This window comes from Trichosurus vulpecula, chromosome 1 (assembly GCF_011100635.1).
Source record: "Trichosurus vulpecula isolate mTriVul1 chromosome 1, mTriVul1.pri, whole genome shotgun sequence".
Classification (NCBI taxonomy): domain Eukaryota; kingdom Metazoa; phylum Chordata; class Mammalia; order Diprotodontia; family Phalangeridae; genus Trichosurus; species Trichosurus vulpecula.
Window position 1 is genome coordinate 111,266,552 of NC_050573.1, and position 25,310 is coordinate 111,291,861.

General features: G+C 38.5%; 1 pseudogene; it reads left to right on the top strand.

Moving 5' to 3' along the window:
- Positions 1-20,011: 20,011 nt before the first annotated feature.
- LOC118834336 overlaps positions 20,012-25,310 on the top strand; it is a 50,057-nt pseudogene continuing 44,758 nt past the window's right edge.

Genomic DNA, 25,310 nt, shown 5'->3' on the forward strand with positions numbered 1-25,310 from the left:
TGCCAATTGATTTTCCCACCTTCAGTCCCTCTCCTTCATAGCTATGCCGAAAGATCTTCTTAGTGAAAAAAAAGGCATGATGTCACTCTCCAGTTCAAAAGCCTTTAGCAACTCCAAATTGTTTCTATTCTATCTTAGCATAAAAATTTGTACTCCTTTGCCTGGCATTTAAAACCTACATAACTTGGTTCTAACCTACCTTCCTAACTTTATTTTACATTAGCCCCCTCTTCACCCTGCTTACTAAACTCAACATACAATTTTCTGTCTCTTGGTACTCACATAGACTGTCTCTTATACCTGGAATCCCTCTCTTTATCTCTGCCTTTTATTTATTTTTTTTTATTTTTGCATTGTAAATTTTGTTTCTATTTCAATAAGAAAAAAGATATGGTTTTAAAGACACTTTCTCTCAACATTTTTGGCTGCACAACAAGTAAAGTGCTTTATAAAGACAATAAAGTCCTTATTTGTCCTCCTTCCCCTCAGAAATTAGCTAGAATCTTGTTTTCTCTCTTTTCGATTAAAGGATGCTAGAACTCAGTTCTCATCAGCGTTGTAGATCTGGTTTTCTTTTCGAAGTCACACAACTTCCATTCTTCAGTATTCACTACCACTCATTACATAGCCTGAACATTTAAATAATGCAGTCTCTTCACTAGTCAGGCCAACTTCTCCTCTTCAAGGGATGTGTTTTCCAGCTTTGACATACTCAGCTATTGCCGCACCTTCTCCTGGCAACAAAGCATTCCCATGTTTCAAAGGTCTATCGTCTTGAGAGGCATGTGCCATGGGTGATTCTGGTCCAATTAAATCCATAGCTCCTGCATTCTTTGGTCTCTCAATCCAGAGATCCTCCTCTGGGAACTCTTCATCATAGATATCAGAGCTTAGAATCATTTATACATTTCAATGTTCAGCTCAGGTTCAATCTCCTTTATGAAGCCTTCCCTCATCTTCTAGGTGAAAGTATTCTCTCTCTATTAGTTTTTTTCCTACAGCAATTTCTGGGGATCTTTCCTTCAATCTCACAAAGACTTTATGTTGTGTTATGCTTATCTTTATATTTGCCCTATCTCTTCACCCCACTGCAATCTCCAGAGTAGAAACTCCTGGAAAGCAGATACATTGGCAAGAAAAAAAAACTTTTTGGAATACCAGAAGCCATCCAAGTGTCACATATAATGGACATTTAATGAATGCTTGGCAAGTTATTAAATGTTTTGCTGAATTATCAATTCTGTTGTAGGAATGATTTATGCTTTGAATTCCTTTGGCTAGAGGTTGACTTGGATGACTAGAATTCTTTTCCTATAGTGACAAAAAATGACATTAAAGAGGAGGCATTAAAATGTGCTTTGCTGTTATATTCTAAGGACCATGGGACTTTTCCAGATTTATAGCTGAATGCATATATGTATATATATGTATGTATGTATGTACATACATACATACATATAATGTTGTCTCAGACATTAGACTGTGATATCCTTGAGAGTAGGGACTGTCTTACTTTTCTGGGCATATCCCTATCACTTAGCAGAGTTTTTTGAACATGGTAAGCATGGTAAGTAGTAAATGCTTTCTTCATTAATTTATCTGTTCATTCATTCTGTAGTGAGTAAAAAATGAAATGACAGGAAACGAAGGTTCAATCTTCCAAGCATACCAATTTATTAAGCAATGAATTGCCAATTGCCCAACAAATTGGGACCAGGCCTTTTCCTCAGCTTTGGTACTGGATCCTAAATACAGATTTTTCTCTGTTAAAAAAAATTAATCAAATAAGGTCAATTAATTAAAAGGAAACAACCAGGATGCAACATTAAGTAACCTGATTTCTAACTGGAGAGAAGATGAGGGACTTGTCAAATTTGGAGGGAGAAAGTAAACAGATGCAATTCCCTGAAATCGGAAAAAGAGGCACCCCCCCAAGTGTCTGTATTCAATCAAAGCAACATAGAAACAATAACTGACTAACCAGTATGGGGTCAGTATTCAGATAAGACATGTGGGTTGCTTGAGGTGTATAACTGTGAGAAAACTTCTTGAATTAGTCTTTGGATATGACCGGATTTCTGGTTAACATAACTTAGGTCCTTAGTTAAAGGTATGTAAGCAACAGGGAAAGGTTGTCCAGTTTTCCAGTCACACAGGGGTAGGTTCAAACAATGCAGTAAGGTTTCCCCTCAATTCCTACCATTGTGTAAAGTTTACTCACAAGACAAAAATTGAACTAGACCCGTAATTATAGAAACAGCTAGCTCCAGAATTGAATCACAAGATGGAATCAGTGTGCTTCATTCAAATTCCACAATTAATTGCTGTTCTAATCTCCTCAATTCCCTCAATTCATTCTTCCAACTCAGATCCTAGGATTTCCTCAAGTGTTATAGACTGAAAGTATAAGCAGTCTTCAAAATTCACTTATTAAATTCATAGATGACAGAGCCATAAATGTTGGTAAGAGAAATTATATCTTTTTGAGATAATCTCCAGATTTTCAAGTTAGCATTAGGGAAGATAAACTTTTTCATTGCTATTCTTAGTGACATAAAACACTCATTAGAATAATTATATTGTACTGACTATTGGCCTAACTTAGAATGGACAGTTCTCATGTTCTTAATCCTTGAGAGGTTTTTTTTTTTCCATATTTTATGTGCTGGTCAGTAATGCTTTGGACAAGTAGAGTGTCTTATTACTCAATATCCAATATCCACTAGGCCTTTGCCATATGATATATGTGTGTGTGTGTGTGTGTATGTGTGTGCGTATGTACATATATATATATATATGAGACAGAATTTTGTCCATATAAATTACCAATATATGATATTCTTTGACAAAAATCAGAATCCAGGCTACATTTTCAGACTTATTACACATTAGTCCCCTTCCTATACTCTACAACACAGGGGAGACTTGGATTTCAATCCCAGGCCTGACAAACAATGTGATTTTTGACAATTCATTTTACCTCTATGAAACCATTTGTTTAATCTGTAAGAATTTCTAAAATGGGAATAAATATACCTCCTCTTCCTACTTTGCAGAGATTTGAAGAAAACATTTGTAAGGGGTAGGGATGATAAGCCCGTCTGATTCAGTCCCATGTGGAAGAGACTGGATAGCCTACCTCTGGAAGGGCATATTATTACGGAATGCAAGGCTCCTATTCTTGATTCAGAGAATACTCAGACATGCTATAATTGGCTCCATTCTCACTATGTGTTGAAGAGGCAAGGTGCTGATTGGCTGCACAGCTGGAACTGGGGTGCATTCAAAAGACACACAGACTAAAGTAAGGCTGATTCTTCCTCTTTCTTAGCTTCTGTGTCAAGTGGTTAACAGAATAGGAAACGGAGGCCCAGGGGGCAGAAATGACTTGACTTAGGTGAAGAGGCAGAAAAGTAAAGTGGAAGGCACCCTGGATTTGGGGTTGGAGGATCAAGGCCCATGTCTCACCTTGCTCCTAATTTGACCTTGTCCAAGTTGCCTTACTTTTCTGGGCCATGATTTTTTCATCTGGAAAAGGGAGTGGATGGACCAGATGATCTCTAGGGTCCCTCCTTGCTCTAAATCTATGATTCTATGATGATGATGCAGCTAGTTAATGGCAGAACTTGTATCCAAAGCTAGACTCTTAGTCCAGACCATTTTCTATTGCACCACATGGAAAATGAGGGAAAGATTAGAAACACTGGTTTCAATATATTAGGGGCTGAGCTGTTTGGTTGGATTGCTATCTCTTCTTCCCTAAAACCTTCCTTCATTGCTTAGGTAGAAGAGCCTAGCTTTGTTCCTCTCTTTGCAGAAAAACTAGACATCTCTTTATAAGAACTAAGGTCACTCAATTAACAAGGCTTTATTAAATATCTACTATGTTCAGGCACTATGCTAGGTGCTGGGGATACAACAAAATGAGAAGAAAAGAGATGGAAAGAAAGAAAGAAAAGGAAGGAAGGAAATAAATGAGAGAAAGGAAAGAAGGAAGGAAAGAGAAATAAAAAGAGAAAAGGAAAATAAGAAAGGGAAAAAGGGGGAAGAAGGAAGAAAGAAAAGCATAGAAAAATTGCTCTCAAAGAGTGTATAGGCTATCAGTGAGATGTACTCATATAAGCACATGCAAAATAAATGCAAGGTTTTTTGGTGGGGAAAGGTACTAGATGCTGGGGAAGGGGGAATCTCAAAAGATCTTATGTCAGTGGTGAGACTTGAGCTGAGCTATGATGGAAGGTAAGAAACTGTAAGAAGCAGAGTATGGGGGACAGCGCAAAGGTGGAGATGGCAGATGCAATGTCTTGTGTGAAGAATAGCAAAAAAAGACAATTTGGCTAGACCAAAGAATGCACAAAAGGGAGTAATCTATACTAAAGCTGGAAAGGTAGATTGGGATCAGGTGGTAAAGAGAGAGATTATGGCACATTTTAAAGACTGCAGTCAATGGAACTAGGTTCAAATTCCACCCTCGGAGTTTTTTACCTGCATGATTTTAGACAAGTCAATTTATCTCCTTGGAAAAGGACTTCTTTATCTAAAAATGAAGGGGTTGGACTAAATGTGTTCTAAGTTCCCCTTAAGCTTTAGATCTATGAGCCTATGAAATAACACCAAGCAAGGAAGTTTGTATTTAATCTTAGAAGTCTTGGGGAGCCCCTTGCCTAGGAGATGAGGAAGGGACACATTCCAATTGTGGGGCATGTATGACATGTGAAATTCATGGAGGCAGGTGATGACATATATGCTACAGGAAAGTTTCAGTGGAATGGGGAGAGTGCATGGAAGTCGATGTGGAATGTTGGAAATGTGAGTTAGATGGACAAAGTCTCATCACAAGTATCAACACTAGAAAGCCACTAGAGAGTAATTTTTTTTTTTCCTACAATAACTCCTAAAGACCTAGTGACTACAGTGTGGAGAAATTGGGATTTCACACTAAGACCAAATAACATGCACCTTTTTGCTCTTGTTTTTCAGAATGGCCACTAGGTGGTGAAGCATCATTACTTTTCTTTAGGACTGAATTCTTTCATTCAGAATCATTTCTTTGTCTTTTGCAAGGGAGTAAAATTACTGGGGCACTGGCATTCAGTTATGTCAAAGCCCTTAAAGGACTGTGTTTGATCTAAATTTTTATCCTCCCTGCCCTCTTCCCCACCCCACACTTGGAATAATATTGTACACACAGTAGGTGTCTCATCAATGTAGCATTGTATTGTAAGTTTCAAAATATTATTGTAAATTACGGAATCATGTTGGAAGGGAATTATTGAAATTATCCAGCCCAACCCATAACCTGAAAGGAATCCACTTTATAACATCCTTAACAATTGGTCAATTAATCAATAAATCAATGAATAAACATTTATTACCTACTACATGCTGCAGAGTCTTTCCTCAAACATTGCCATCGATAAAGGATCTATTACAACAGAAGCAGTCCATTTTTCCACTTTAGGACAGCTCTAACTGTCAGGATTTTTTTTCTCCCTCCAACTCACATTTCCAACATTTCACATTATTTCTCCAAACACTCTCCATTTCACTAAAACTTTCCCATATCATATATGCCATTATGAATTTCAGACCATATGTGCCCCACAATTGGAATGAGTTCTTTTCTTATCTCTATAATCTATAATCTTTTTCTCCCTTCAAGGCTCAGCTCAGATCAGATACCTATTCCTATGTGTCTGGTCTCTTTCTTTCTTTCTTTCTTCCTTCCTTCCTTCCTTCCTTCCTTTCTTTCTCTCTTTCTTTCTTTGCAATTATAATTCTTTGTGTCATCAGTAACTAGAAGCACATAAGGGCTTTATGAACTTAAGACATCCCATTCCAGTATTATTTTGTGGTCCGAACAATCATTTCAGCCAGCTGGTCCATCTCATGGAAGTTTATGATAACAAAATTATTAATACCATCCTTTTAGAACATGAAGGACAAATTTACTATCATTTAAAATATTTTTTTGTTATTAAGTACTTATTTGCTTTCCCTCCCTCCCTCCTGTGTTATGCAACCACCCTGATTGGTGAATGTTCCTGTCTGAATGTTCTCTGGCTTCTTAAACTCCTTCCTCAAATTTGCTGAAACAACAGAACACAGTAAGCCAGCTGTGATTTGACCAGGGTATATAAGAAACATTACCTTTTTCTTTTTGCACATTATACCTTTCTCAATACAGCCCAAGAACATGCTAGTTCTTCTGATTGCCATTTCATGCTAACATAGCAGATAGTCTTAGACTTAAAAAGGGAGCTAGTCTTAGACTTAGGAAGCTCTATCTCTGATACACACTAGCTATATGGTCCTCAGAAATTCATCCCCAGTCAGCTCTCTAATCTTACATAGGTTGCCAAGGAGTTGTAGACTTGCATTGGCAGGAGTTTCCCTGACAGCAAGGAAATCATAGCTCTAACAAAAGGTACCATTGATTCACATTGATTGAGCTTATAGCCCCTAAAACTCCTAGATTTTGTTTTCACAGATACTGCTATTCACCCATTCCTCTCCCATCTTGCTTATACTTGTGAGGTTGATTTTTGCACTAAAGTTCAAGATTTTATGTCTCTATTAAATTTTATCTTTTTTCATTTAGATCAGCCTGTTAAATATTTTGGAATCTTTACTACATAATCCATGGATTTAGTTTTCTCTCCTAGCTTTGCTGTCATCTCCAAATTAGATAATCTTGCCTCCTATGTCATTTGTAGAAATGGTACACAGAACAACACCACTGAAAATCTCTTTGGCATTCCACTGAACATTGTCTCCCAAGTTAACATCCAACCATTGATGACTACTTTTTGAGTCTGACCATTCAAGTCCCAAATCCACCAAATCATACAGCCATTTAACCCTCAACTCTTCAATTCTTCCACAGGAAAATCATGAAAGAACTTGTCAGATAGTCTGCTGAAACAGTGACTATCTAAAGTATTCACTTGATTTATCACAATTGTCTGGTAGCCCTGTCAAAAAAAAAAAAGGAAAAGGCGATGGTTTGGCATAACCTATTTTAAGTGAATCCTTGTTGTCCCTATGTGATCACTTTCTCTTTTTCCATATGTGTACTAAAAACCCTTTTAATAATGCATTATAAAATTTTGTCAGAAATCAGCATTAAGCTTACTAGCTTATAGTTTGCAGATTCATTTATCCTTTACCAGTCCTGCTGCTTCTCTTCCAATCTCAATTTCTAAGTCCAATGATAAGAGCTAAGAAAATTAATATGATAGATTTTTCAATATAAAGCTCCCATGAAATCGTAGATCTCTATTATGTAAGCTTCCATTTAAAAATATAGCTATATGTATATATTACATAGTAACATATGTAGCTGTTAAATATGTACACATATGTGTTTATGTATTTTATATATATAATTTAATTCAATGGGACTAGCACTACATATCTGTGTCCTTAAACTTCCTTCTACTCTCCTAGGTGTATTTTTTTAAATGTTTCATTGATTCTCCTTTTCTTTATTTTCTTTCACCATTTTTATTACCGTTCCCACCCTTCCATCCTCCCCCACCTCAATCAACTGTCCACTTCCCTCAAAAATAGAAAGACATATTTTCTCATGTCTTTTTTAGGGTTAAACTTATGATTACAATTACAAATTTTGTTTGTCTATCAATTTTGATTGTTTTTGTTCTTCTAATTACATTGCTATTGTCAGTTTTCCTGGTTTTCCTTGCTTGCTCTACATCCATTCATATGCCTATCTATGCTTCTCTGAATTCTACATATTCATCATTTCTTACAGCACAGTAATATTACATTATATTCATGTACCAAAATTTGTCCAGCCATCAATCAATGGGCATCTACTTTGTTTTTAATTCTTTACTCTCTAATAAGGGCTGGTGGATATGAGACCTTTCCTTCTGGTTGTCTTTGCCCTCCTCATAGTAAATGCCTAGCAGTGGGGTCTATGTATCAAATCAATTTTCTTTTGTATTATTCCAAACTGTTTCCAGAAACTCAGTAAGCTTTTACAAAGTCTATTTTAAAGTTAACTCCTCTAGTTTTTCAGGGTAGCCCGATGGAAAGGAAGTTGGCTTTGGCAAGAAGAAATGGATTCACTTCCTGTACCCTGACACCCTGTCTGTGTGACCCTGACCAAATCACTTAACCAATCAATAGGCAATTTTTCTGAGACTGTGTGTTATACAGAAGGTATAGGCCTCCATCAGTAGAGATAATTTCCTTGTCTGGGAGTTCCCTATTGCAATGAAATCAAAAGTCTAGCTCCTATTCTCTAAAAAGCCTTCCCTGATTTGCACTCCCACCTAGTTCATGTGGAACTTCCTTCTCAGACTTCAAAAAATGTTTTGTTTTGTAAATATTTGATGTACCTATCATGTAATATTGTGCATTGTTACTGTCTATGTTGGTGACTCATCCCCTGTAAGCAGATTGTCAGCTCCCTATATAGGAGGGAACATGTCTCAGCTAAACTTTTTATCTCCCACCTCTACCTAGCATGGGGCCTGTCATACAGTGGGCATGCAACATTTTGTTGTGGTATTTGTGGCATATTGACAATGGACAGGGGGAATTTACCTTTAATCCTTCACATAAGCTTCCCAGTTAAAGGGCCAAATGAAGAACCTGTGCATATATCAATTCATCAATAAATATTTATTAAGTGCTTAATATGTGCCAGGCACTGTACTAAGTGCTGGGCATGCAAAAAGAGGAAATCAATGAAGCCATGTGAATTCACACTTTCTAAGTCATTTTACATTGTAGGTCACTGGGTTTGGGATCAAAGAAACTACCAGCTGGACCCACGTTTCCCCGACTGAGCACCATTTTCAAATGCTCATGTGGTTATGGCCAACAAGTACAACTTTAAAAGATCAGCATCTGGAGGGTAAGAGAATTAAAGTGGAGTGCAGTTAGCTAGCCACCAGTGTATTTGAAAAAAAAAGAATTAGAGATCTCAGTGGCTACAATCTCAATCACAACCCATGTTGTGATATAGTAGTCCTTGTGAGCAATCAATAAATAAACCTTTATTAAGCATCTATTATGTGCCAGGGACTGTGCTAAGTGATAGAAAGAAAGAAAGAAAGAAAGAAAGAAAGAAAGAAAGAAAGAAAGAAAGAAAGAAAGAAAGAAAGAAAGGAGGAAAGAAAGGAGGAAAGAAGGAAAGAAAGAACAAAAAAAAAAGAAAGAAAGAAAGAAAGAGAGAAAGAAATAGAGGCAAAAGATAGCCCTTGACTTTAAGGAGCTTACAATATAATAAACAAACAAACGACACTGATTTCCAGAAGAAAATAGACAAATTACAGGTTAGGTTGGTTGTTTTTAACAGTAGCCAGGAGGCTTTCAGAACAGTTAAGCCCTATTGTGTTAGAGAACTTTAGGGTTCAAGGAAAAGCCAGTTACATTAATTACATACTTCTTCAAATATTAATGGAAGCCCAAACTTAGAAAGTTAAGCTGAAAGTCCAAATTCTGGCAAATATATGTGTGTGTGTGTGTGTGTGTGTGTGTGTGTGTGTGTGCATACATATATATGTATATATACATATATGTATATACACACAGAGGCATACACTTATATGTATACACATGCATGATTGATATGTATATGTATGTTTAATATGTGTATATGTATATATTATATGATGTGTATATATGTGATATATGTATATATACCTATATACATATATGTGTATATACATATATAATGTGTATTGTGTGTGTAGATGTGTGTGTGTGTGTGTGTGTGTGTGTGTGTGTGTGTGTGTGTGTGTGTGTGTATAAATCTGCCCTTTGGCCTGAAATGTATGAAAGAGGGAGATAAATTCAAAGATGAGTTTCTCTTCAAATTCAGCACATGGAAACCAACTAAAAAATGTCTTGAATTTTAGAAAGTCTGAAGGACAATGAATGAGCATTTTTATAAGTATTCTGGTGCCATGTTGAATGTGTGTGCGTGTGTGTGTGTGCAGCAGGACATTCATTTCTGGAAATGTGTGTATTACTGACATGTCTTTTAGTATAGGCACTTGAATTAATTTGACCTAGGGTGCATACTTTGCCATCCTAGGGGGACAAAGTGTGAACTATATAGAGAGCAGTCATTGGTTCTGTCCATGTGAGGAACTGAGTTTAAGCTTCAGTTAACTTTAGTGAGTTGGAATAAAAAGAGGGAATTGACTTATTGGAAATTGATGCTTAACATTTATTAACATTATGTTATGAAGTTTCAGCAACTCATTTCCAAGGCCTTGTCAGCTAGGATGATGCTTCTTAATCTTAAGGTTGTTACAGTATAGGAAAATAATTTATAGGCCAGGGAAAGTGTCTTTATTTGAAGAATTTCTGTACATACATGGAACTGAAGAATATCTTAATCCTGCTTTCTAAAGTTTTTAGTGTGTTTGCAGTGTTGGTCTGTTAGCTCGAAATTGTTTGTAGATATGGATTAATTAAATATGGATTTGGTGGCTCATAGAGTATTAATAAACTCTCTAGTGAAAATGGAGATGCGTATGACTATATTTGTATTTCCTGAGAATCAGAACCAGACTAGAACACAAATCACCAACACTAATAAGGTGTAGCCCACTTTACATCTACCATACATCTCTCCAGTTTGGCCCACCTCCAATTTTGATTCTTTGGAGATTATGGGGCTTTATGCCCAGTGTGGCTGCAATATACCTTTCCAGCTCTATTGTACATTACCAGTTTCACAAACTCTATCTCCTAGTCATACTGGCCCCGTTCCCTGAACACAACATTTTAGTTCTCATCTCCATGTCTTTGACCAGGCAGGCTTCTATACCTGGAATGCACTTCCTCCACATTCTGAGACTGTAACTGTATCTGGTTTATGCCAACCCTTAGATACCAAATAATATTGTCTGGTAATGTGATTGCATATGCATACATACATGTTTCCTCTCCCCATAGCCTACAATGAATTGTGAAATTTTTGAGAGCATTATTTGTCTCATTATTCCTTTGTGATCAACGACATTAAGAAATATTTATCATGTGATGACAATGTGCCTTTCTTTAGTCTGTCCCTCATGCCTAGAATGTACTCCCTCATTACCTTCACCTCATGAAAATCTTTAGCTTCCTTCAATGTTTCAAGAATGACTTACTTGAAGGAAGAAAAATGTGGCCAGAAGAGGTGTGATCATCTGGGAGGAAAAGTAAGGAAAGAGTGACTGGCTTTTGTGGAGAGGATAAAGAATAATTTTTGGAGGAGTGAAAGAGTGGGAGAAATAGAAATAAGGGAGATTATGATCAGTGAAAAGACTTCCAGGTTCCAGGTTATATGAGTCACAACTTGGAGTGATGATGAGGTCCAAGATGTGACCATCTCTGTGGGTAGTTAAGGTGGAATGGAGATATTAAGTTTAAGAGCTTGATGAACTGCCAACCCATGCTGTTCACAGGGATATTCACACGAATATTAAGTTCCCCAAAACTGAAAGCAGGAAGTGGAGAGGAGAAAAAAAATTGATCCAGAATAGGAACTTATTGAAAAGGCAAGGAGGGTTAACAGGAGTTCATAGCTAATAGCAAAGGAGATATGTACATCCAGAATGATATAGGTAGATGGTGTGAACTTCAGAGGAGGAAAGGTTTCTGAGTCATAGTGACAAGAGGAGCCAGAAGAGGCCATGGGTAGCATGGCTGCCTTAGCTCATTGAGAAAGGAAACAGAAAGACTTGGGATTAATTGGGTAAATCAATCAAGTAAACACATGCCAGTTAAAGTAAATGAGAAGATGCCCTGATACCTTAATGAGGTGATAAAAAGGCTCAATCAAAGACTAAATGAGAAATTGGGCTTGGATGAACTAGAGTGAAATAAGAGGAACATTTGAATTAGTTGAAATAACTTAGTTATGCCTTATAAGTCTTCTATAAAATAGAAAACTAATTCAGAAACCAAATTTTACCAGAGATGCAGATTTCGCAGACCACCAAAAGGGAAGAGAATAGTCCAGTTACCACCACCCCAACCCCCCTTAAAGAAAGAGTCATTTGGGGAAGCTTTGGATTTAGATTTGGCCTTGGACTCTTTTTTACTCCACTCCTGGAAAGGGAAGAACCTTAAGAGCTGCAAAAGGTCCAGAAGATTTAGATTTGCCATCTTCCTAGTGTTATTCTCTGGGATATAAGCCAAGAACAGACTAGATGCAGATTCAAGCTCTATGTAGAGTCCAGGAAAAAAAAAAGCTACACCATTGCTAAGGGGAAATTACTGAGCACCCCACAAAGGAGAGCAAAGAGCTCCCAACAGGAGCTATTACCTCTTTGCCATATGTGCCCACTAAACTTGAGCCTACTTTCCCCTTTATTCTGTAGGTACTGGTGAAAGAGTCAGAGACTTTTAGACGGGATGTTATATAGCAACAGATTCAGCTTAGTAAATATTCTATTCTTTTTTCTTTTTGTAAATAGTATTTTATTTTTCCAATTACATATGAAGATAGTTTTCAATATTTCATTTTTATAATATTTTGAGTTCCAAATTTTTCTCCCTTCTCCCCTCCCCTCCTGCCTTCCCCTAGACAGCAAGCAATCTGATACAGGTTATACATGTGCATTCATGTTTCCACATTAGTCATGTTGTGAAGAAGAAACAGAACAAAAGAAAAATGCTTAAAACAAAAAAAAGTGAAAATAGTGAACTTTGATCTGCATTCAGACTCCATAGTTGTTGATCTCTATGTGGTTAACATTTTCCATCACAAGTCTTTTGGAATTGTCTTGTGTCATTGTGTTGCTGAGAAGAGCTAAGTACATCATAGTTGATCATCTTACAATGTTGCTGTTACTATGTATAATGTTCTCCTGGTTCTGCTCACTTCACTCAGCATCAGTTCATGTAAGTCTTTTAGAGTTTTTCTGAAATTTGCCTACTCATCATTTCTTATAACACAATAGTATTCCATTACATTCATATACCACAACTTGTAAAGCCATTCCCCAATTGATGAACATTCCCTCAATTTCCAATTCTTTGCCGCCTCAAAAAAACCTTTTATAAATATTTTATACATGTAGGTCCTTTTCCCTTTTTTATGATTTCTTGGGGATACAGACCTACTAGTAGTAAATACATATTCTAAAAGCTATGTTGTCTGGCTAATTAAATTGAATCTTAGATGATAATCTTGAAGGAAGCTTACAGGTTGGGGCTCATGATGAATAAAACTAGAAAAACTGCTCAGCCCCTAAGGGCTACCCCTAGAACCTGGAAAAGATTTGGAAACCAAATTCTGGGGGACCAAACTCATCAAGGTGAATGGGAATTGGAATAGTTACCTCTGAATATGAGTTAAATAGGGAGGGGACAGAGTGAAAGACTTCATATAGAAGCTTCTCCCCTTATCTATGGGGTCATTTCCTACTGCCTACAAATAAACTCATGCCTCCCTCATTATGAAAAATCCATCACTTTATCCTTCAATCCCCATTAACTATTGTGCTATACTTGGTGGCTAAGATCCTTGAAAAAGTTGTCTTTAAGTGCCTCTACTTTCTTTCTTCTTACAATCTTCTCAACCCCTTACAAGCTGGCTTCAGAACTTATTATTCCACCAAAATTGCTCTCTTCAAAGGGAGCAATGAATTCCTCGTTGCCAAATCCAACAGCCTTTTCTCAATCCTCCTTCTCCTCATCCTCTCTGTAGCCTTTGAAACTGTTCATCACTCCTTCCTCCTTCATTACTCTCATCTCTCTAGGTTTTCAGGACACTACTTTTTTCTAGTTATCCTACTACCTATTGGACCCATTCTTCAGATTCCTTTGCTAGATCCTCATTTAGAATAGATCATTTCCACTAACCATAGTTGTCCCACAGAGTTCTGTCCTGGGTCCTCTTCTCTCTCTACGCTGCTTCGCTTGGTGATTTCATCAGCTCCCATGAATTTAATTATCATCTCTATGCTATTGATTCTTAAATCTTCTTCTCCTGCCCCAAACTCTACACTGACCTCCAATCTCATGTTTAGACATTGTGAACTGGATGTCCAGTAGACATCTTAAACATAACACATCCAAAATCTTTCCCCCAAACCCTCCTCCCCTCATAATCCATCAGGCTCACAACCTCAGAGTCATCCTTGATTCCTCACTCTCTCTCACCCCTCACAGGTGATCTGTTTCCAACTTCACTTTGCAACACCTCTCAAAATGTTCCTTTCTCTCCACTAATATGACCACTCCTCTAGTTCAGGCCATCATCCTTCATGCCTAGACTATTGCAATAGCCTGCTGGCAGCTCAGCTTGCCTCAAGTCTCTTCCCACTCCAATCCATCCTCCATTCATCTACTAATGGGATTTTCCTAAAATGCAAATCTGATCATGTCACCTCCCCCACTCAATGAATTCCAGTGGTTCTCTATTGCCTCTAGGATTAAATACAAAATCCTCTACTTGATATGTAAAGCCTTTAATAATCAAGTCACCACTTAGCTTTCTAGTTTTACTCCTTAATCTCTGACAAATACTCTCCAATCCAGTGACACTGATCTTCTGGTTGTTCCACCAACAAGAAACTCCACCTCTTAGGTCCAGGCATTTTCTCCCATGCCTGACATGTTCTCCCTGTGTCTGAGGCTAGATTTGAACTCAGGTCTTCTTGACGCAAGACCCAGTGCCCTATGCCCTGCACCTCTTAGCTCCTAGCTGGCTCTGTGGAGACAGAGCATGCTTATTGTGGGCAATTGAGTACTCACCACCAGCAAACAACACCAAGAGTGAAGCATAGGAGGAGACTTTTCCACCATTAGCCATGTAGGCTAGAGACCCAGGCATGGCTTCTTTTTCTTTCCTGCTCTACCCTAGGTAGGGTTTTGTTTTCGTTAGATCTTTTTGCTATTGCTACATAGACTTCCTTATGCACTAGTATTTTTTATTGTTGTGGTTGCTGATTCTGCCTGATTTATTTACATAATTTCCCATGGTTTTGTTGACTCTAAGTAGGGGTGGGGTGCAGGGGAGAGATTGGATGCTCCTTTGAAGAGTCTTAATTACAGGAGTTGATTCCAGGTTTCCATATTTGAAATCCAGGGCTGATTGTAGATATCAACTGCGGCATGGTGGGACAAGTACCTGTCTGGGAGCCAGGAGATTTAGGTTTGAGTCCCAGCTCCTTTACTTGCAAACCATGAAATCATGGGCAAACCATTTATTCTCCTTGTGCTTTGGAATCATCATTTGTCACATGGGATCAGAAATACTTGTGCCGCCTTCTTCACTAGGCTGCTGTGAGGAAAGCATAGTGTACAGTTCAGGATTTTATAATTCTTGCTTTTATTGTTACATTGCAGTGATTACTGAGTTAAATAGGGAGGGGAGAGAGTGAATATCTCCCCATATTCTACGGCCTTTGCAGAGCCAATGGGCATTCATTATGTTAGAATGATGCCCTTGGGGCCTATTGTGATATGACAAGCTGTTTGCTTCTGTCAAAGGAAAGTAGTTGACAAACCCATTCACAATAATGACTTGGTTTGTAATTTCTCCCATGGGTATTGCAATTTTATTGCAAATTCTTTATTAAAAACCAGAATCATTAGATTATTAACTATAATACCCTGCAAAGTTTATTGAATGACTTAAGAGTCCTTCAGCACTTTTACCTAGTATTTTTATAATAGTCTCCTATCTGGTCTGTCAGTATCCATTCCTCTCCCCACTCCCCAGTCTGTCCACACAGCTGCCAAATTGATATTCCTAAAATTTAGGTCTGACCATGTCACTCTCCCCCTCAAGAAGCTTTAGTAGCTCCCTATTATTTTTAGGAAAAATTATGAACTCCTCTGTCTAACATTTAAAGCCATTCATAATCTGGATCCAGACTGTCTTTCCAAACCTACTATATTCCTTCATATAGTCTATACCAAGGCCAACTGGCCAATTGTCTTCTCTTCTAAATACTACCTTACTAGGTGATCCCATGAAATCCCATGGATTTAATTATCATCTTCATGCAAATGATTCTCAGATTGATTTATCTAGCCCTAACCTCTCTTCTGACTTCCAGTCTTGCATCACCAACTGCTTATTAGACATCTTAAACTGGATGTCCCCAGTACTTGTTAAACTGTGGGTCATGACCCCATTTGAAGTCATGAAAAATTTGGCAACAGCAAAAAGGTTTCTGAATGTACAACGACCAAAAATTAATTAAAAATCAAATGCATAATGAATCCAAGGTGTTTCTGGCAGCCTTTGCCTGTGTTGCATCATGCAACTTCATTATAGTCTTGGTTCTGAACACAAAGCATTCTCACTTTGCACTGTGCATGTCCTCAGGCCATGCAATGCCAACTAATGCTGCTGAAATACAAAAAGGGGTCGAAAATAATTAAGAAGTCCTACATATAGACAACTATGTCAAAAACAGAACTCATTATCTCCTCCACCACCACCACCAAACCCTTTCTTCTTTAGAGATGACCAGTTACTGTTAAGGGCACTACCATACTTCCAGTCACCCAGACTCAGCGCTTCAGTGTTATCCTCAACTGCTCACCCTACATATGCAATTTGTTGCCAAATCTCATGATTTCTACCTTCCCAACTCATATACCCACCACCCTGGAATAGGCCCTCATCACCTCACATCTGGGTTAATGCACTAGTCTTTAAGCTGGTCTTCCTGCCTCAAGTTTCTCCTGTCTTCTCTATATCCTCCACTTAGCCGCCAAAGTGATCTTCCTAAAATGTAGGTCTGACCCTGCTTCCAACCAGTAACCTTCTACTCAACTTCTGTGGCTCCCTATTACATATAGATCAAATATAAAATTACTTTTTTGGCTTTTAAAGCCCTTCACAATCTAACCCCTTCCTACCTACCTTTCCAGTCTTCTTATACTTTAATCTCCTGCATGTGGTGTAGTCACATTGGCCTTCTGTAATTTCTCTGATGGTATGTCCAATCGCCTGACCTAATTATTTGCCCCTGGCTATTCCTCAATAGGATTGTGGATTGTTCTTCTTACCTCAAAGTTTACAAAACTCTGACCACCCCCTCCCTTTTCATTTCCTGGTCCAGAATCATCTTTTCCTACATAACTTATGCTGTTCATTTTAATATTGTTTTATATATCATGGATTGATATAATTGTTATGCTTATGTTTGGGAGAATTCTAGACCTTTGGATTTAATGATGTTAAAACTCCCTCTATTTGTAATTCTTTGTAAGTTAGAGCCATGTCTTAGAGATTTGCTTAGAATACTGACAGATTAAGAGATTTGCCAAAGATCAGACTACCAGCATGTGTTAGAATCAGGATTTGAACCCTAGTCTTACTGACTTAACCATTACTGTCTTTCATGTAATGTTTTATGAATTTTTAAAAGATACAATTTGGAATTTATCTCTAACTCAGGGACAGTCTCTCTAAAAAACTTGAGATTTAATAACAATATTGCTCTATTAGAACACTACAGTGAGACAATTTTTTAAAATTGTATTTGGGAGTGTAACAACAATTCTACTTGCAGCTGCTGTGGAGGTGTCAGACCAATAACACCAGCACACAGGAGGGCTGCAAGCACAGGTTCTTTGATCTGCTTTTCTAAAGGAAATCAATGTTAAAGGGATCAACAATCTTACTTTAATTAAACATATATATCATTCACTTAGTCCAGGGGAAAAGTCTTTACCCTGAACTTCAGAGAAAATACAAACAGAGATTACAAGCAGAGCAAATACAAACAGCAAAGACCAACAGATAAGGCTTCTAACTGTCTGAGAAATTAGCACAGATCAACAGATATATCCAACTGTCTGACCAAAGCTATACATATATAGTTACCAGAGAGAGAAGCACCAACATCTGGGTTTTCAAAGCAAGGGAGACTCCTTAATGGCTATTCAGAATCTCGTCTGGCCAAATAAGATGAACATTCTTCCAATGAGTGAGCCCCCAAAGCAAAATGCTAAGCTCAGAGTATATATACACTTTTCAGAGGCAGAGGGCATCACAACCCTCCTGACCCAGTGCCTAATTAAAAATTAGCAAAAGGTGTGAGCCTTCCTACAAACAAGCCTCCCCCTAATCAAGCTTCCCTTAATGGCTCCTCATGAGGCCTATTAATGGGCAGGAAGATGTTCAAATTGTATTAACATTACATGGAGAAATGACAAAAGCAATACAAAAATGCAAATCATGGATGAGGATACTTGTCACACATATCAGAGTAAGTTGCTATCAAAACTTGTCAAACTTCATTGTCTTTTTTTTCATGGAGAATTTTCATTTTTGTCAGTGCAAAGAACTCTCTGGTGATGAAACTTCATATACCAGTATAGATTGGAAACTATTCTAAAATTTATAGTTTTAGTGAGTTTCCTGGAGTCACTGAGGAGTTAAGGGTCTTGCCTTAAGGATTACACAGGGGCAGGCCTTGAACCCAGGTCATTTTGTCTCTTAGGCCAGCTTACTCTCCATTACATCATATTGCTGCTTTTTGAACCTTAATGAGTTACAATTGAATATAATTTCCTCCCTCTCTTTGCAGAATGGCTTTAAAATTCAAAGAGCCCAGATACCTCAAAATAGGATAATTGGTTAAAAAAAAATGAATTACTTTTGGTTAGCAAGATAACTACTCTCTGATACCACACTCTGTTCAATGAAATCCACATTCAGAAACTAATGTGCATTTAATCAAATTCAATTCAAACTTATTTCATTTCTGCTATTGTTATTTTGGTAGGAAACATGACAAAAGACCTTCAATTTTCATTAAACTTTATTGTGCGCATTAACAGTTCATCTTATATAATCTACAGCTGATCAATGGTAAGCAAAGACTTATTAAAGCACATGCCCAAGGATATGTGTGTGTCAGTTGGTTCGACTTCTGTTCCTTGATCACCAATCTTCTCTAAAGCCAGACTGCATGAAAGCTGTTTTGGTGGCATATTGTAAAATCATTTTTAAAATACAACACAACAAAACAAAATTATCTGAGTGGACAGTGCCAGTTTTCTGAAGCTGCTGATACTGAAATCATGCTCAATATTGGAATCAACAGTTAAAGGATAAACAAAGACTGAATTAGTTAGAAAATTGGCTGCAGGGACAGTTCAAATTTTTAATAAAAACATGTAATTTAATATTAAAATAGAAACTATAATAATTTAGGTTTCTCTACTGCTTTATAAAATCTACAAGGCATTTTCCCCAAAACAATCTTAAAGGCGTTATTATATTGTACATATTTTGTATATGTTTATGTATACTTATATTTATTCCTATAGGCAGCAACTATTTTAACTACTTCATTTTTTGCCTTTATATCCCCATTGCCTAGAGTAGTGGCTGATACATAATAAGCCTTTAATAAATGTATCTATTGCTTGATTAATCTTCATTTTTTTTTTAGTTGAAGAAACTGGGCCTCAGGGAAGGGAAAGATAGTGAGTGGAAGCAGGATTAGAACTCAGATCTTCTCAGTCCAAGGTTAGTATTCTTTCTCCTACATAACACTGGGTACTCCCTTTCATGAAGATAAAATTCTATTAAGTATCTCTCCCAAGGTGGTTCAGAACAGAGGGAAAAAGCCCTCTGTAGGAGAATAGCAGAGTTCTTTGTAGGAACACATGACTGGAAGCAAAACGAGTGTCTGTCAATTGGGAAATGGTGAAACAAATTGTGGCATGTGGGTTGGCTGTAAGTTATTGCACCCAATGACTATTATTACAGATTCAGAGAAGCATTAGAAGACTTGCAGAAATTGACAGTGAGTGAAAAAAGCAGAACTAGGATAAAAATAATACACAATAACATCAACAATAATATGAAGGAAAACAATTGTAAAAGTGAAGGGGACCTCCTGTCCAGTGGAGCTGGGACTTGGTGATCAGTCTCTGGGGGACCAGGGCACCTCCAGTCTGACGCAACACATGGGATGCAGAGTAATTCGCAAAGGTGCCACCCCCGCTGCCACAGTTGCTGCTGCTGCACATTTCCCTTTGAGGTTGAGGCTGGGTTGAAATGGCTCTGGAGGTGACCCACGCAGTGGCCGGGCTCAGGCTGGGGGAACTCTGTGTCTCAGATCGAGAGGGGAGTGATGCAACTGGTGATGGAATGAAAGAGAAACCTTTTAAAACCAGCCTAAAGGCTTTGATGACAGCAGGAAAGGAGCCATTTCCTATCATTTATGTGGATTCACAAAAAGAAAATGAGAGATGGGATATCATTTCCAAATCACAGCTGAAGAACATTAAAAAAAAATATGGCACAGGGAACAAATGAAGAATGATTCCCGAGATAAAAAAGAGGCAGAAGACAGTTTAAGAAGAGGAAAAAAACCTAGAGGAAGCAAAGAAGATTACCATTAAACAGGATCCAAGTCTTCCAGGAGCAAAGTGTGCAAAGATTCGTACTTTAGAAGCATATCAAGGCCAACATGTGAAGGTGTTTTGCTGGGTGCACAGGTTACTGTAGGCAAGGGAAGAATTTAATGTTTCTTATGTTAAGAGATGGTACAGGACATCGTCAGTGTGTCTTGTCAGATGAATTGTGTCAGCGTTACAGTAGAATGGTCTTGTCCACAGAGAGTAGCATGGCAGTATACGGAACACTCAGTCTTACCCCAGAAGGCAAGTAGGAACCAGGAGGCCATGAGTTGAGTTGGGACTATTGGGAATTTATTGGGTTAGCCCCTACAGGAGGAGCTGATAACCTGATAAAGGAAGTCTGATGTAGATGTTCAGCTTAATAATAGACACATGACGATCCGAGGAGAGAACATGTCCAAAATCTTGAAAGTATGTTCAGTGATCACCAGATGTTTTAGAGATCACTTTTTTGATAGGAGATATTATGAAGTCACTCCTCCAACATTAGTACAAATACAGGTGGAAGGAGGTGCTACACTTTTCAAACGACTATTTTGGACAAGAGGCATTTTTAACTCTGTCATCACAGTTATATCTGGAGACTTACCTCCCAGCTTTAGGGGATATCTTCTGTATTTCTCAGTCACACAGGGCAGAACAGTCCAGGACATGAAGACACCTAGCAGAGTACGCTCACATTGAAGCTGAATGCCCTTTCCTGACTTTTGATGACCTTCTGAACTGTCTGGAAGATTTGGTTTGTGATGTAGTAGACAGGATATTAAAATCACCTGCAGCAAGTTTATTGTATGAATTCAACCCAACTTTTACACCCCACAAAAGACCTTTCAAATGGATGAACTACTCAGATGCCAGTGTGGCTAAAGGAACATGATGTAAAGAATAAAGAAGCAGGATGGCACCTACTATGAATTTGGAGAAGACATCCCAGAAGCCCCTGAGAGACTGACAATAGACATCATTAATGAACCAATCTTGCAGTGTTGATTTCCAGCAGAGATCAAGTCTTTCTATAGGCTGCGATGTCCTGAGGATTCCCAGATTACTGAATCTGTAGATGTGTTGATGCCAAATGTTGGTGAGATTGTGGGAGGTTCCATGCATACCTGGGATGGTGAAGACTGCTAAAGGGATACAAGAGAGAAGACATTGATCCCACTCCCTACTACTGGTACACTGATCAGAGAAAATATGGTTCATGTTCTCATGGAGGGTATGGCTTGAACTTGGAATGATTCTTAACTTAGATTTTGAACAGAATATATTTGAGATGTGTGCCTGTACCCACACTTTGTCCAGCGCTGTACACTCTGTCCAGTGAGTGACAGCAATAGGAAAACGTACACACAGCTTAATGGAAAGATACAACTTCCTGAAACGAAAAGATCCATCTTTTTTTTGTCCCACCAGTGTCACTGCTTGGATTATCTGTTCTCATTGCTATAAAATAGTTGCAACTATTTGAGGTGTCCCAGAATAAAATTACCTCAAATGGAAGAAAAAGAAAGTGAAGGGGTATAGGCCCTAGAAACACCTCCCCTACCCCTGAACTCTCCTTGAATATTCCCATGTGGTCAAATCTCTGGTCTTCCTAGGAGGCATGGACCCATCACAGTAATCCTCTCAACTGGTCTTTCATTAAGGCCTATGTACAACAACAATGCCCAATCTCTCAGTTCTTTGTTTCCTCTAACCTAGCCTAGCCCTTCCAGCAATGATCCAAACCTTGAGGAAGAAGTCCACCTCCACCCCCACCCCCGCCTCCCCCCCCCCCCCCCCCGCCCCCAATGGGGGCCCACCAAAAACTGCCTACCACTGTTGATCTTCCCCCACCTTCTTTTCCCTTCAGGCTTTCTCTCTCTCTCTCTCTCTCTCTCTCTCTCTCTCTGGAGAGAGGCCAAGGATGCCACTGCCCAGCTCCCCTCAACGGGCACCCAGGGCGGGAGGGTGTGAGGGCAGCATATGGAGAAGTTTTGAATGCTGTGGATAAGTTTGCTTCCCTTGGTAGTGTACTCTCCAGAGATGTACATATTGATAATGAGGTTGACACACACATTGCCAGAGCTAACTCAGTGTTTGGGAGTACGGGAGAGAAGAGGTATTAGACTGAGTGTTAAACTGAAGGTCTACAGAGCTGTGGTGCTGACCTCATTGTTGTATGCCTGTGAAACCTGATCAGCCTACAAATGCCATGCCAGGAAATGGAATCACTTCCATTTGAATTATCTTGGGAAGATTCTGAAGATCACCTGGCAGGATAAGGTACCAGACACTGAGGTCCTTACTTGAACTAAATTGCCAAGCATTCAAACTCTTCTTCGGAGAGTGCAACTATGTTGGGCTGGCCACATTGTTCGAATGCAAAATGTATGCTTGCCAAAAAGATTATTTTATGGAGAATTCACACAGGGCAAGTGTTCACATCATGATCAAAAGAAGCCATAAAAGGACACTCTCAAGAACTTTGGAGTTGATTGTGTGACATAGGAGACATTAGCACAGGACCTCTCAGCATGGCGTGCCCACATCAGAGGAAAAGGGTGGATCACAAATTAATAATCAGTTATTAATATAATAGTATAATATATTAATTTCTATTGCTCTATAAGCAAAGCAGAATTGAAACAGCTCAAAGGAAATGCAGGATGTGCAAGTTTGGAGCATCCACCCCAAATGTTCACATTGACTATTTGTGCCCGACCTGTGGTAGAGCATTCTGAGCTCCTATTGGCCTGATCAGCCACAGTCAGAAGCATTGAATCTTGACTCAAGCATAGTGATGTCATTTGGGTCCTCTTTGAGAATGAAGGACTTCAACCCAACCAACCAAGCATAGCCCTTCATGGACTGTTACCTCTGGATCACCCTAGGCTATTTCCCACCCTTAATTCCATCTGATCTCTATTCTCTCTTGGCCACTTTTAGATCCTTCCCACAGTCTTTCTGTATATGGTACATCTTGCCTCCATTAAAATGTTCAGATTCCTTAAGAGTCTGGCCAATGGCTCAGATTCAGTCTGGCCCACTTGTCAATACAAGTGTCGCAAATATAGCAGATTTTTAGAATCCCACCCTGAACAGTGTTCTAATAAATCTTGTCTTTGTCTGAAAGAAGGCTTGGGTCTAATTCATTTGGGCAGGACCCACCAGTGGATATTTTGGGCTCCCAGTACCCCTAAACCTCAAAAAAAGAATTCAGGACACTGACCTCAAATCAGTAAACAATTCAAAAGCAACAAACTTGAAAAGACTGTTGATGAAACACACCTCTTGACAAAGAGGTAGCAATCTAGATATACAATGTGCAGGTATTCTCAGACATGACCAATGTGTTGTTATAGTTTTCTGGAATACTGACTTCAAAGATCTCATATATATCTGAATCTCTGATTGTTGTTTGAACTTTTTAGTCATGTCTATCTTTTTGTGACTCCATTTGGGGTTTTCTTGGCAGAGATACTGGAGTGGCTTTCTATTTCCTTCTCCAACTCAATTTACAGATGGGGAAACTGAGGCAAACACGGTTAAGTGACTTACCCAGGGTCATATGGCTAGTAAGTGTCTGAGGCCAGATTTGAACTCATGAAGATGAATCTTCTTGGCTCCAGGGTCAGTGATCTATCCACTTCTGATACTAGTTGTTGTTCTTTTTCAGCCCTTGCATTGTGGTGACTATTTTACACTTGTTAAATGTCTCTAAGAAATTATAGAAACAAGTCAATTCTTCACTTCTACATATTTCCCATTTTTTTTAAATCTGGAAGCTTGCTTGAAATGATACGTATAAATGCTTTCTAACTTTTAAAAATTATACATGTCAGATGTTGTAATTATTTAAAGAGATCATTCTAAAAATGCTATAATTATACATAGTGTCATTTCAGTTTTTATTCATTCTTTTATTTGGGTATTTCTTTGACCTTTTATCTAACCTGACTGGACACAGTTGATGCTGATGAGACTATTAAATATGAAACCAGTTGTTTTCCTCTTGGTTAAGACATACTTTGAAAGATGTCATTAGGTACTCACCATACACAGTGCCTTCCTGTTTTCTTCTTAAACATTATTCATGATATATAAGGAAGAGGGTCCTGAGTAATTTATAAAACTTTGACCCCAGATAGAAATTAATATATTATACTATTATATTAATAACTGATTATTAATTTGTGATCCACCCTTTTCCTCTTATTTCTAACTCCTGAAAAGCTAAGTCAGTTTCCGAAGGACATGACTGAGTGAAAAGATTAATCCTAATCCCAAGGCACATTCTCTGCTCATTAACTAGGTTAGGTAGGACCCCAACCAACTGAGAAATCTAATTTCTGTTTAAAGTATAAGCAGAATCCGATCTGGACAAGCCCTTACCCTTACTTTTAGCCTACCTCCTCATTAAATGTCCACCAATCAGAGTTGAGGTTCATTTGTCAGGGTGAAGAGATCAGGGAATTACATGCTTTTAGGGGTGGTCAAGACCCCAAAATACCAGCATGCTGGGTCCTGCTCGAAAGAATTCGACTTAAGCCTTCTCATAGCCAAAGAGAAACAAAGTTTATTACACATTCGCCATGTTGGGTTGTCTTGAGAAATCTCACCCTTCGTGATGCTCATTTTCACAAGTGGGCCAGATTCCATCTGAGGTAGATGGGATCTGAGTACCTTCATGGAGGCAAGATGAAACTTATATACACAAAGATTGTAGGAGGGATCAAGGGTGGTCCTGGGGTGGTGGGAAGAGGAGTTTAGGGAGGGTCTTGAGGAGGAATCTAAGGAGGAGCTTGATGGGACTGGGATGAGGTCAGACTCCAGGAACCAAGAGAATGGGATTAAGGGTGGGAAGTAGCTGAAGGCTACCTGGAGATAACAGACAATGTAGGGCTAGGCTAGTTTAAGGGTAACAGATTTAGGCATAGACACTTTGATAGGAT